Source organism: Leptodactylus fuscus, chromosome 2 (assembly GCF_031893055.1).
Source record: "Leptodactylus fuscus isolate aLepFus1 chromosome 2, aLepFus1.hap2, whole genome shotgun sequence".
Classification (NCBI taxonomy): Eukaryota; Metazoa; Chordata; class Amphibia; order Anura; family Leptodactylidae; genus Leptodactylus; species Leptodactylus fuscus.
This window is the reverse complement of record NC_134266.1, coordinates 282156349-282171406: the sequence shown is the minus strand read 5'-3', so window position 1 is coordinate 282171406 and position 15058 is coordinate 282156349. Positions and strand designations below refer to the sequence as shown.

At 46.0% G+C, this 15058-nt stretch overlaps 2 protein-coding genes and 1 pseudogene across 2 annotated transcripts in view; 1 reads left to right on the top strand and 2 right to left on the bottom strand.

Annotated features, from left to right (window-relative positions):
- LOC142196121 (uncharacterized) overlaps positions 1-15058 on the bottom strand; it is a 530658-nt gene that overhangs the window by 49029 nt on the left and 466571 nt on the right.
- LOC142196124 (uncharacterized) overlaps positions 1-15058 on the top strand; it is a 305361-nt gene that overhangs the window by 2776 nt on the left and 287527 nt on the right. The gene's annotated exons all lie outside the window — the stretch shown is intronic.
- Positions 1-15058, bottom strand: part of LOC142196122 (uncharacterized) — a 783446-nt pseudogene that overhangs the window by 759396 nt on the left and 8992 nt on the right.

Genomic DNA, 15058 nt, shown 5'->3' with positions numbered 1-15058 from the left:
CCTTTCACAAGTAAATTTAAAACCATTTCTGAAGGATGCATATTTATATACAAAAGGGCGCATAGGAATAGAATTCCAGGAGGAAGGGGGGGTAGAGAGTTGTTAGTAATTGGTAGAAACAATGTAAACAATTCCAGGTCCTTATCAATTCTCAGGGTCTCAGGTCAGTGAAATTTAACCCCCTGTCCAGTGTTTGAAGCAGGGTCATAAGTTTATACTCATAAATGCGTTGTTCTTTCTTTGATTTGAAATTCCCTCTTAAAACCAAAATTTTCATGTAATCAGTGATATTATGATCCTCATTGCAGAAATGTTTTGATACAGGAAGGTCAAGTCTTCGTTCTCTGATTGTATGGCGATGTGAATTCATACGCATTCTAAGCTGCTGGCCGGTCTCTCCAACATACAGATTTTCAGTGGAACATTTGATGCATATTATTAAATACACTACATTGGGTGTGCTGCAGGTGAACGTACCTGGGATTTTATATTCCCTGTTAGTTTGGTATCTCTATCCTGTCAGTATGCGCGGGCAGGTTTTGCACCTCTTCTGTCCACATGGGAATGTTCCTGTGTTAGTTGGAGGTGACAGTGAGCTGCTAATAACCATATTCCTGAGGTTTGGAGGCTGTCTGTAGCACAGGAGAGGGGGTTCTGGAAATATGGATTTTAGATGATTGTCTTTTTGCAGTAGTGGATGTAATTTGCGTGTGATTCCTCTTAGCGTCTCCAGGTGTGGGTTATATGTGACAACCAGGGGCACCCGATTGTTTTCATTTTTGGTATTGTATTTTAATAACTCCGATCTTGGTATCCTGGTGGCTCTGGTGATTTGGTTATCAACTGATCTTGGATGGTAACCCTGCCTCAAGAATGTGTTTTTGAGGCCTCCAAGGTGTTCGTCTCTATCTGCAGGGTTCGAACATATGCGATGGTATCTGATGGCCTGGCTGTATGCAATGGAGTTCTTTATGTGTTTAGGATGAAAGCTATCCCATCTTAGGTAGGTTGGTCAGTCAATCGGCTTTCGATACAGCGATGTCTCAATTTTGTTGTACTGTATCTTGATGACTGCGTCCAGGAAGTTTATTTCAGAGAAGGAGTGATTGAGCGTCAGGTTGATGGTGGGATGGAACTGGTTGAATTGTTCATGGAAGGTTTTCAGCTGTTCAAACCCAGTCCAAATGATTAGGATATCGTCAATGTAAAGGTAGTAGGCCAGAGGCCTGGTGGTGCAGGTGGGTAGGAAGTCACTCTCAAGCTTGGCCATGAAGAGATTAGCGTACTGTGGCGCCATTTTGCTCCCCATTGCGGTGTCAGTCTGCTGTAGATAGATAGATTACCATGTGACATAAATAATGTTTTCCCTTTATGATGATGTCGCTGCGATTATGGGGACACCAAATATGTAGATACCTTTATATTTTGTCTCTTACAGAATAAAGAAACTTTGAAAACAATTTGTCGCTGCTTTCTAAGAGCCAAAACTAAACAATAATTCTGTCATTGTATTCTTATGGGGCTTGTGTTTTGTAGGAGCAGATGTAGTTTTATAGGTAACATTATGGGGCACAGGGGGCTTCTTACTTACAGGCTGTGGACACCTTTGTACATGAGAAACCAATAAACACATATTGTCCTAAGACAATGGACCAGGCCCCGTCACATTTACCATCATTACACCAGATTACTGACATGAGCTATGAGCTGGGGTAGATTTCAGCACGGCCTATATCCACCTCCTTGGCTACCAGGACAGACATCAATGCTTGTGGTACATCCCAATACAAACACCAGACGTCAGTGTCACATTGTAGTCAGCACTTATTGAATAGAATTCCAGTAAATCTTATTTTTCATGTTCTCAAAGAAAACAAGACTATTTGTCATGACCTGATTATTTGTATATATTGGTGTGTGTTTCTGTTGGGGATTTGATCCGGGCTTCTGTGATCTGCTGGTGGTTTCCTTGCCATTGAGCCATCTGTTAGTACATAGTGTTTTGGCCTTCAGTACATATTGAGGTTCTTGGGATTGAACCTCAGGTGTTGATCATTACCATCAACCTATCGGACGGTTCTGGGGTCTGTATAAGGAGGAGGGCTGCTCCATTAGTTGCTGGTTTTCGTGGTTACAACCTAGAATTCCTGGCCCTGGGAGGAAGAGTGTTTTTGCTAGAATTTCTACTGACTAGAAAGCGATGTGAGTGTTGCCTTGTGTGTGAGTCTGGTTTGTCCCTCCACACTTCTACTCTACCCTGTCCTTCAGTTCTGTTTGCCTGGCACTATCTGGTTGTTTAAGGTTTGGGTTCCAGTTTGTTTTGCCCCAGTCCTGTGTTACCCTTTCCTCACCTCTCCACTTTCCCTCTCCTCATTTTCTTGTTGCGTATTGTGTTGTGCTGTGTGTCTGTTGTCCAGCACATCCCATTCTGTTTGTGTTGTCTGCAGCTGCACCTTGTTTTCTGCAGGGGTGACCACCTTAGTATCCCCAGCTTACTTTTATTATGGCTTAACTCTCTCGTAGCTCTCGCCCTATCTGTCGGCTAGGCCTTCGTGTTAGAGAGCCAGGAGTTGTCGGGGCCAAGGTTAGCTTGGGTACAGCTGACCACCACATGCAGGCAGGGCCTAGCTAGCCGCCGTAGCGTTAGGGAAAGTCTCCTTCCCCTGTTTCCTTAGTGGTGCAGTCTGGACATAGACACGAACGTGACACTAATAAGTCTACAGGGTATAATCTGCGGCAGATTCTCATGAAGGCCGGATTCATATCGCTGTAATATGGAGATATTCAACCAGACATATAACATCCTCAAGTCCTGTAACAATTGTGGGATTTAGTGCAAACAGGGATACAGACTTAATCCCAGTGTTGAAGCTAGGGTCCCACCCCGTATCAATAGGAAAAAGAGCTTCACACAAAGATACGTGCCAACAAATCAGGTGTATTTTATTGGTCTAAACAGACCTTCCTCAGGCTCTACATAAAGAAAAATTATCACAAACAAAAAGACGGGCTATTAACAACAAATCCCAAAATAAAACAAAGTGCATGACACCAAGAAAACACAAACACAATTTCCATATCTGCAAATTGAAAATACAATATGTACAAAGAACCATGTGATAACTGGTACTGGTGTTATCTAAGATAGACGCTTGGAGATAGATATATACGGACATTCAGTTAAGGTAAATAACATGTCAAAAGTTGTAAACACAAAGCATGGTAAGGAAGCCATAAATAGTAAAATAAATAGCTGTCATGCAAACTAGGGTGAAAAGTAAGAAAGAGACATGTGCAAAATAATCTCAATACCTGTTCAGTGTAGTTAGCTGTCACAGATGTTGGTCTGGCAATAGAGTAGGAGGTAAATTACCTAAAAGCATATAGGGTACAAATTAGACCCAGGATGAAACTAGACCCAGGATAAATGTGGACTCCAGACCAGCATTTGCTCGTTGTCTAGGGGTACCTTACCTCTGCCGCCGCTATTCCGGGGCCCGCTCTCTCCGTAGAGGAATGACGTGTCGTGCACAAAGAATCAGGCAATCTGCCACAGAGAAGCGCAAAACTGGAGAGTTTTGGAGTTCTTTGGAGAGAACTCCATTAATGCGAGATGTAATTCTGGGTAAGGTCGCCCAATAGTAGCGTCCAGCGATTCTGTCCTCTCCCCCTCTCCATACTAGCTGAAAAAATACTTACACCTTATGTCAAAAAAACACGTTCCTTTCTTCTTGACACATCCGCTTTTTTGCATTTGATTCGAGACATGGGCCCTCTCCCACCAGATACACTCCTAGTTACATTAGATGTGGTTAGTCTTTACACATCTATACAGCACGTATTAGGCATACGAGCGAGTAGGATTCTTTTGGAATCCAATAATGTGGATCCACAGATCATTGATTTTGTTACTGACTTACTTGATATCATCCTCAATGAGAATTACTTTATGTTTCAGGACACTTTTTTTGCACAGAGACGGGGTACAGCCATGTGGCGCCCCCCTACGCCAATGCGTATATGGCACTCTTTGAGGAGTCTTTCATATACACTAATACCCTATTTACTCAACATGCCATAACATGGAAAAGATACATAGACGATGTGTTCTGCATCTGGTGAGGACCCATCACGAGCCTTTTGGATTTTGTCCATTACCTTAATAACATCTGGCCCGAGTTACAGTTTACACTCCACTTTGACTCTAACAAGATCAGCTTCCTTGATACGCTTATTATCAAATCTGAAGCGGGAGTATTGAAGTCCGACATTTATACCAAGGAGACTGACCGAAATAGTATTTTGCACTTTTCCAGTTGCCATCCAAAACCCACTAAGAACTCACTCCCGAAATCTCAATTCCTTCGGGTTAAAAGAATAGTCCAGGAAGCAGCATCCAGAGAAGTCAGATATCACGATATGGAGGAGAAATTTCTGTCTCGGGGGTACCCTAAAAAAATCCTACAAGATACTTTGCGGGAGGTCAGGCGAGATGCTCCCACTCACTCCACTCCATCCAGTCTGAAGGAGGATGATGGGAGGATTACATTTGTACACTCCTATCGTCCCTTCAGCTACAAAATACACAACATTATAAGGAGACACTGGCCCTTGCTGACTAAAGCCTATCCCGATATCCCTGAGTTTCGTAACAACTTTCGAGCATGCTTCAAACGTCCCAAGAATCTCAGAGACAGATTGGTGAGAGCCGACCTTGGATCAGATATTAAAAAATCTCATCAAACTTTTTTGAGCAGCCCAAAAAACGGTACATTTCCGTGCCTTAACTGCCATCAATGTTCCAATATATTGAAAGGAGATAAAATTTACCACCCACATACAAGTCAGACTTTCCCTATTCACGATTTCTTCACTTGCAACTCTAATTTCATCATCTACCTAATCAAATGTCCGTGCGGTCTCGCATACATTGGGGAGACCACCCAACGTGTGCGAGACCACATAAAACAACATAAATCCAACATCTGTTGCCGTAATTTACTGTTACCCATCCCATCCCATTTCATTCAAGCAGGGCACAGTATCGCACAGCTCAGATTCCAAGTACTCGAGCACGTGGAAAATCCACGGAGAGGCGGTAACAGAATTACCCTCCTTAAAAAACGAGAGGCCTTTTGGATTCACAAATTACAAACCATGGAACCCCATGGCCTAAATAGGGAGTACGAAATACAGGCATACTTGTGAGCCAGATGTTCTATCTGTTTAATGTTCAGTATCGGTCGTATTACATCCGTTAACATGTCATATTTATCTCATAACCTATTTGTATTTTCTTACCTGCTTGTTCTTTATTTCACAGACTCGTTAGGCCAACCTCTGACTGACCCTACCCGCCCATCCCAGTATCCTTGTCGGCCACAATTTACCTTATGTTGTACATACGGTTTTTTCAATTTGTATTTTTTCATTTTTATTTTTTGTTTTTTGTTTTTTATTTTTATTCTTTATTTATTTTTCATTTTTTCCTTACATTTGTTTCATTTTTTCATTACTATTTTTATTATTTACTGACCATGTGACAGTTCTTTATTTCCTCTTTTCAATTTGGTTTATTTTTTATTTTTTATATTTTTTATTTATTTTTTTTTAAAAAAAAATTTATGTTTTTAATTTTTCTTTTTGAGTTTCTTCTTTTTTTATTTCTTTCTCTTTTTTTCTTGGGCTTCTTGACCTTTTATCTATTTTTCTTTTTCTCTTTCTTTAATTTATTTCCTCTTTTTCTCTTTTACTTTACATTCATTCCGTTTACATCCATCTTTTCCTTCTTGTTTACTATTATTAGCATTGTTTGCACCTTACTTCAAATATATTACTATGTTGCCTCCTGGGTCTGAAGCCGTTTCAATTATTGTCTCTTCTATTTACAAGCCTTTTATTTTATCACTTGGGTCTATTTCATTACTGTAGATATTATCTCCCCGTAGCCCACATCCACTAGGTCATCTTCTGCCCACTCCGACTTACCTTCATTCAATTTGTGTCCCCTGCTCCTCTTTTGTATCTGGACAGCGCACGCATGCGCAGTACATTGTTTTTTAGTCCGTACATCGGACTGAAGCTGAGCGCGCACTTGCGCATGCGCACTAACATTTCCTCCGTACACACGGAGGTGTGCAGGCGTCCGATGGACCAATGATGTACGGTCCGGCGCCCTTTTTAAGACGGGTGACGCTGCAGTTTTGCGCTTCTCTGTGGCAGATTGCCTGATTCTTTGTGCACGACACGTCATTCCTCTACGGAGAGAGCGGGCCCCGGAATAGCGGCGGCAGAGGTAAGGTACCCCTAGACAACGAGCAAATGCTGGTCTGGAGTCCACATTTATCCTGGGTCTAGTTTCATCCTGGGTCTAATTTGTACCCTATATGCTTTTAGGTAATTTACCTCCTACTCTATTGCCAGACCAACATCTGTGACAGCTAACTACACTGAACAGGTATTGAGATTATTTTGCACATGTCTCTTTCTTACTTTTCACCCTAGTTTGCATGACAGCTATTTATTTTACTATTTATGGCTTCCTTACCATGCTTTGTGTTTACAACTTTTGACATGTTATTTACCTTAACTGAATGTCCGTATATATCTATCTCCAAGCGTCTATCTTAGATAACACCAGTACCAGTTATCACATGGTTCTTTGTACATATTGTATTTTCAATTTCCAGATATGGAAATTGTGTTTTCTTGGTGTCATGCACTTTGTTTTATTTTAGGATTTGTTGTTAATAGCCCGTCTTTTTGTTTGTGATAATTTTTCTTTATGTAGAGCCTGAGGAAGGTCTGTTTAGACCGAAAAGGTTTGCTCCATTTAAGCTCTACCAATAAAATACACCTGATTTGTTGGCACGTATCTTTGTGTAAAGCTCTTTTTCCAATTGTGGGATTTATTACCTGCCTGCACTGAATGGGTCATGAGACCGGGCGTCGGAATAGGAAATATTTGTATTTTGGGGTGGATTTTTTTTTTTAGAATACAACCCATGTACGGGCTCCAAAGGCCAGATAAGGGCCGATATTTGCTCATCGATCCTCGCTCCTGTCCTGGCCCCCACTTCAGCTCCAGGTAACTCCATATACTACTTATGTGTCACTGTATGTGGTGAAGGTAACTGGGGCAATATACTGTGTCGGGACCCAAAATAAGGGACAATATATAGCATGGGGGTTAAAAATGGGGACAATAAACTGTGTGGGGGCCAGTAAAGGGGTGTTATACTGTGTGCAGCAGTCCTATGTATAATATGGAGGGGCGCATTGTAGGGAGTTTGGCATTTTCTTGCACTATTTTATCCAGATTTTTTGACTTGCACATGGGGGCAGTTCTGGTAAAGAGGGGGCGTGGCCTAAACACTTTTATAAGGGGGCCCCAGATATAATTATGTTTAGTAACCTTGAAATGCCAAGTCCACCCCCGGGTTACAATATTCTCAGTATAACAGAACTGACAGGTGAACTAGGACTTGTTTCCGGCACCAAAATCACCAGCGAGTCCTCCATATATAATCGCCTGCACCGACACAGCTCTGAATTATACCATAAAGCGTAAAATATGAAGTATCTTTCATAGAACAACCAGCAGGTGTTGTTGCTCCAAATGCATACAGGTTCAAGATCTTAGAGTGGCAGGACATGGAGGTATGGGCAGGGTCGGACTGGCCCATCGAGAAATTAGTGAATCCCCCGGTAGGCCCAGAGTCCTGGCTATTACTTTTTATTTTGCCCATGAAAATTTATTGTTCTCGGGCCGGATCGAGATGGACAGACAGAGGCTCAAGCGGAATGGCCAGGGGCCGGATTGAGCCTCAGGCTGCAGGCAACATTCTGAGAATAATAATAGATGGCCGCCTACTGACAGTGCAGCATCAGGAGACCCTCCCTACCTTCTTGTTGGCCCTCCCCCTGAAGCTTGAATCCTGGTGATAATCAGCCGCTGAAACCAATCAAGTTGCAGATTGTTGCTGTGCGCAGCGGGTTTCTACAGAGGAGCCCAGACCAGAAGTGTGAAAGGTAAGTACTACTTACCCACACAAAAACATCTTTTTACCCTATTTTGCCCCCAAATCCTTCAACTGCACTGACCCTTCAGAGAACTACAACCCCCAGTAGCTCAAGATGATCTGGATCTGTTGAGAGTTGTTGCACTTCTGTGCTAGTCCTGCCCCAGACTCGGCCTTACACATCTCGCAGTTTCATGTGGATGGCTCGGATATATTACAGATTACTAATAGATCTTAGTGTCGGACTGGGATGTCTAGGGCCCACCAGTGGAATTATTTCTAGGGGCCCACCGCCAGGACCCCTGCAGATCAGCTTTACCTAGACATCACGGGTACAGGTAATAACAATGCCATGCTGCTCACCCACCATACGATGTTCACCGCTGCACTACTTAAACCCACCACTACACCCAGTATGGCAAGTGAACAGCATGGCTTCTAAAATTATTACCATTACCTGTACCTACACTGTCCTAGAAAAGCTGATCTGCAGAGGTTCTGGCTGCTGTACCCCCACAGATGTAATATTGATGGCCTATTCTAAAGACAGGCCATCAATATTAGAAAGGTGGATAAATCCTTTAAAGAGGTTGTCCAGGAACTGGAGCAACCCATGTGGCAAGCAGTAGGTGTATAGTAAAAAACAAACAAACAAAAAAGCACCTTCACCTGTCCCCAGCGATCTGTTGTCCTCGGCCAGTGTCCATTCAGTCTCATGCTGGCTCCTTCTTACTGGGAGTCCTGCACCTCATGTGACCGCTGAGACCAATTAGGTGCAGGTTTTCCAGGCGAGTTACAATGGGGTGCTGGGGACAGGCGAGTATGGTTTTTTGGTTGTTAAAGTCCAATCGCAAAACTGGAGAGAACTTGGCCGCATCACTTACCTCACCCCGCTCCTGCTTGCCGCCTCTCCTCTTTCTGTTGCACCCTGGGACTTGTGTACCACACATCATGCTGATGTGATGTGTGGCCTACAGGGGGCTCCTGCGACTTAGTCATTGTTATGCTGGAACCCAAGACCAGGCACCAGCATTACAATGCAGCGGGAAATTAACTTGGGGGGGGGAGGGGGGGGGGGGATTCTACAACTTTCAACAGATCCAGAGCATCTGCAGCTGCTGGGAGTTGTAGTTCTCAGAGGGGTCAGTGGAATTAATAGATTAGGGGGAAAATAGGGGAAAAAGTTGTTTTTGTTTGTGTGGATAAGTTGTACTTACCTTCCACGTTGCTGGTCTTTGGCTCTTCTGTAGAAACCCGCTGCCACGCTCAGCGTCAAGACGTCAGTGACACTTGCAGCACCAAGCTGGATTGGATCCAGTGGCTGCCCCTCACCAGGACCCAGGATACAGGGGGCGGGTCTAGAATAGGGGGAGGCAACCTTTTTTGTTTAGCATGCCAATTTAAATAAAAAAAAAATCAAAGATGAGGAACTCGGACTGCCGAGCAATAATTGTAAGGCTAATGACCCCTATATGATAGTCATATAGCACAAACCTCAGCATAGGGGTGCTGCCATACTGTGCTGCCAGCCGCATATGTGCACCGCTATTTACCGCGATACACCTGTAATTTCCCATTAGAAGTCAGTGGTAACCACATCCGTGCCATTTGTGTGCAGCAGGCCTAATGCTAGGCCCACGTTATGAAAACACAGCTTATTTTGCTGCGTTTTTTTTCTGAGCCAGGAGTGGATTGAGCAGAAGGAAGAAGTCTAAGGATTTTCCTAGGTATCTCCCATTCCTTTAGTAGTCCTTTCTTGGCTTTGGCTCAAAAAAATACAGCAAGATCTTTAACAAAAACGCTGTGTTTCCACAATGTGGGGCCTCAGCCTTAGGTCTCCTGCACACAAACGGCACGGTTGCGGTTACAACTGACCCAGTGGCGTAACTAGGAATGGCGGGGCCCCGTGGCGAACTTTTGACATGAAACCCCCCCCCCTCCACGACTGACACCGAAGACCTCGACCGACCCCCTCCTACGCATTCCTGCGCGTTCTATTATCCCCCATAGTGGCCCCTGCACACAGTATTATCCCCCATAGTGGCCCCTGCACACAGTATTATGTCCCATAGTGGCCCCTGCACACAGTATTATCCCCCATAGTGGCCCCTACACACAGTATTATCCCCCATAGTGACCCCTGCACACAGTATTATCCCCCATAGTGGCCCCTGCACACAGTATTATCCCCCATAGTGGCCCCTGCACACAGTATTATCCCCCATAGTGGCCCCTACACACAGTATTATCCCCCATAGTGACCCCTGCACACAGTATTATCCCCCATAGTGGCCCCTGCACACAGTATTATCCCCCATAGTGGCCCCTGCACACAGTATTATACCCCATAGTGGCCCCTGCACACAGTATTATACCCCATAGTGTCCCCTGCACACAGTATTATCCCCCATAGTGGCCCCTGCACACAGTATTATGTCCCATAGTGGCCCCTGCACACAGTATTATCCCCCATAGTGGCCCCTGCACACAGTATTATACCCCATAGTGGCCCCTGCACACAGTATTATACCCCATAGTGTCCCCTGCACACAGTATTATGCCCCATAGTGGCTCCTGCACACAGTATTATGTCCCATAGTGGTCCCTGCACACAGTATTATGTCCCATAGTGGCCCCTGCACACAGTATTATACCCCATAGTGTCCCCTGCACACAGTATTATCCCCCATAGTGGCCCCTGCACACAGTATTATGTCCCATAGTGGCCCCTGCACACAGTATTATCCCCCATAGTGGCCCCTGCACACAGTATTATACCCCATAGTGGCCCCTGCACACAGTATTATACCCCATAGTGTCCCCTGCACACAGTATTATCCCCCATAGTGACCCCTGCACACAGTATTATGTCCCATAGTGGCCCCTGCACACAGTATTATCCCCCATAGTGGCCCCTGCACACAGTATTATGCCCCATAGTGGCTCCTGCACACAGTATTATGTCCCATAGTGGTCCCTGCACACAGTATTATGTCCCATAGTGCCCTCTGCACACAGTATTATGTCCCATAGTGGCCCCTGCACACAGTATTATGTCCCATAGTGGCCCCTGCACACAGTATTATGTCCCATAGTGGCCCCTGCACACAGTATTATGTCCCATAGTGGCCCCTGCACACAGTATTATGTCCCATAGTGGCCCCTGCACACAGTATTATGTCCCATAGTGCCCTCTGCACACAGTATTATGTCCCATAGTGGCCCCTGCACACAGTATTATGTCCCATAGTGGCCCCTGCACACAGTATTATGTCCCATAGTGGCCCCTGCACATAGTATTATGTCCCATAGTGGTCCCTGCACACAGTATTATGTCCCATAGTGGCCCCTGCACACAGTATTATGTCCTTTAGTGGTCCCTGCACACAGTATTATGTCCCATAGTGGCCCCTGCACACAGTATTATGTCCCATAGTGGCCCCTGCACACAGTATTATGTCCCATAGTGGCCCCTGCACACAGTATTATGTCCCATAGTGGCCCCTGCACACAGTATTATGTCCCATAGTGGCCCCTGCACACAGTATTATGTCCCATAGTGGCCCCTGCACACAGTATTATACCCCATAGTGGCCCCTGCACACAGTATTATGTCCCATAGTGACCCCTGCACACAGTATTATGTCCCATAGTGGCCCCTGCACACAGTATTATGTCCCATAGTGACCCCTGCACACAGTATTATGTCCCATAGTGGCCCCTGCACACAGTATTATACCCCATAGTGGCCCCTGCACACAGTATTATGTCCCATAGTGACCCCTGCACACAGTATTATGTCCCATAGTGGCCCCTGCACACAGTATTATGTCCCATAGTGGCCCCTGCACACAGTATTATCCCCCATAGTGGCCCCTGCACACAGTATTATGTCCCTTAGTGGCCCCTGCACACAGTATTATGTCCCATAGTGGCCTCTGCACACAGTATTATGTCCCATAGTGACCCCTGCACACAGTATTATCCCCCATAGTGGCCCCTACACACAGTATTATCCCCCATAGTGACCCCTGCACACAGTATTATCCCCCATAGTGGCCCCTGCACACAGTATTATCCCCCATAGTGGCCCCTGCACACAGTATTATGTCCCATAGTGGCCCCTGCACACAGTATTATGTCCCATAGTGTCCCCTGCACACAGTATTATGTCCCATAGTGGCCCCTGCACACAGTATTATGTCCCATAGTGGCCCCTGCATACAGTATTATTCCCCATAGTGGTCCCTGCACACAGTATTATGTCCCATAGTGCCCTCTGCACACAGTATTATGTCCCATAGTGACCCCTGCACACAGTATTATGTCCCATAGTGGTCCCTGCACACAGTATTATGTCCCATAGTGGCCCCTGCACACAGGATTATATCCCATAGTGGCCCCTGCACACAGTATTATGTCATTTAGTGGTCCCTGCACACAGTATTATGTCCTTTAGTGGTCCCTGCACACAGTATTATGTCCCATAGTGGCCCCTGCACACAGTATTATGTCCCATAGTGACCCCTGCACACAGTATTATGTCCCATAGTGGTCCCTGCACACAGTATTATGTCCCATAGTGGCCCCTGCACACAGTATTATGTCCCATAGTGTCCCCTGCACACAGTATTATGTCCCATAGTGACCCCCTGCACACAGTATTATGTCCCTTAGTGGCCCCTGCACACAGTATTATGTCCCATAGTGACCCCCTGCACACAGTATTATGTCCCATAGTGACCCCCTGCACACAGTATTATGTCCCATAGTGGTCCCTGCACACAGTAGTATGTCCCATAGTGGCCCCTGCACACAGTATTATGTCCCATAGTGTCCCCTGCACACAGTATTATGTCCCATAGTGGCCCCTGCACACAGTATTATGCCCCATAGTGGCCCCTGCACACAGTATTATGCCCCATAGTGGCCCCTGCACACAGTATTATCCCCCATAGTGACCCTTGCACACAGTATTATGTCCCATAGTGGCCCCTGCACACAGTAATATGTCCCATAGTGGTCCCTGCACACAGTATTATGTCCCATAGTGGCCCCTGCACACAGTATTATGTCCCATAGTGGCCCCTGCACACAGTATTATACCCCATAGTGGCCCCTGCACACAGTATTATGTCCCATAGTGGCTCCTGCACACAGTATTATGTCCCATAGTGGCCCCTGCACACAGTATTATGCCCCATAGTGGCCCCTGCACACAGTATTATGTCCCTTAGTGGCCCCTGCACACAGTATTATGTCCCATAGTGGCTCCTGCACACAGTATTATGCCCCATAGTGGCCCCTGCACACAGTATTATGTCCCATAGTGGCCCCTGCCCACAGTATTATGTCCCATAGTGTCCCCTGCACACAGTATTATGTCCCATAGTGACCCCTGCACACAGTATTATGTCCCATAGTGGCCCCTGCACACAGTATTATCCCCCATAGTGGCCCCTGCACACAGTATTATGTCCCATAGTGGCCCCTGCACACAGTATTATCCCCCATAGTGGCCCCTGCACACAGTATTATGTCCCTTAGTGGCCCCTGCACACAGTATTATGTCCCATAGTGGCCCCTGTACACAGTATTATGTCCCATAGTGGCCCCTGCACACAGTATTATCCCCCATAGTGGCCCCTGCACACAGTATTATGTCCCATAGTGGCCCCTGCACACAGTATTATCCCCCATAGTGGCCCCTGCACACAGTATTATGTCCCTTAGTGGCCCCTGCACACAGTATTATGTCCCATAGTGGCCCCTGCACACAGTATTATGTCCCTTAGTGGCCCCTGCACACAGTATTATGTCCCATAGTGGCCCCTGCACACAGTATTATGTCCCATAGTGACTCCTGCACACAGTATTATCCCCCATAATGGCCCCTTCACACAGTATTATCCCCCATAGTGACCCCTGCACACAGTATTATGTCCCATAGTGGCCCCTGCACACAGTATTATGTCCCATAGTGGCCCCTGCACACAGTATTATGTCCCATCGTGGTCCCTGCACACAGTATTATCCCCCATAGTGGCCCCTGCACACAGTATTATGTCCCATAGTGGCCCCTGCACACAGTATTATCCCCCATAGTGGCCCCTACACACAGTATTATCCCCCATAGTGACCCCTGCACACAGTATTATCCCCCATAATGGCCCCTTCACACAGTATTATCCCCCATAGTGACCCCTGCACACAGTATTATGTCCCATAGTGGCCCCTGCACACAGTATTATGTCCCATAGTGGCCCCTGCACACAGTATTATGTCCCATCGTGGTCCCTGCACATAGTATTATCCCCCATAGTGACCCCTGCACACAGTATTATGTCCCTTAGTGGCCCCTGCACACAGTATTATGTCCCCATAGTGGTCCCTGCACACAGTATTATGTCCCATAGTGTCCCCTGCACACAGTATTATGTCCCATAGTGGCCCCTGCACACAGTAATATGTCCCATAGTGGTCCCTGCACACAGTATTATGTCCCATAGTGGCCCCTGCACACAGTATTATGTCCCATAGTGGCCCCTGCACACAGTATTATCCCCCATAGTGGCCCCTGCACACAGTATTATGTCCCATAGTGGCCCCTGCCCACAGTATTATGTCCCATAGTGTCCCCTGCACACAGTATTATGTCCCATAGTGACCCCTGCACATAGTATTATCCCCCATAGTGGCCCCTGCACACAGTATTATGCCCCATAGTGACCCCTGCACAGAGTATTATGTCCCATAGTGGCCCCTGCCCACAGTATTATGTCCCATAGTGTCCCCTGCACACAGTATTATGTCCCATAGTGTCCCCTGCACACAGTATTATGTCCCATAGTGGCCCCTGCACACAGTATTATGCCCCATAGTGACCCCTGCACACAGTATTATGTCCCATAGTGGCCCCTGCCCACAGTATTATGTCCCATAGTGTCCCCTGCACACAGTATTATGTCCCATAGTGGCCCCTGCACACAGTATTATGCCCCATAGTGACCCCTGCACAGAGTATTATGTCCCATAGT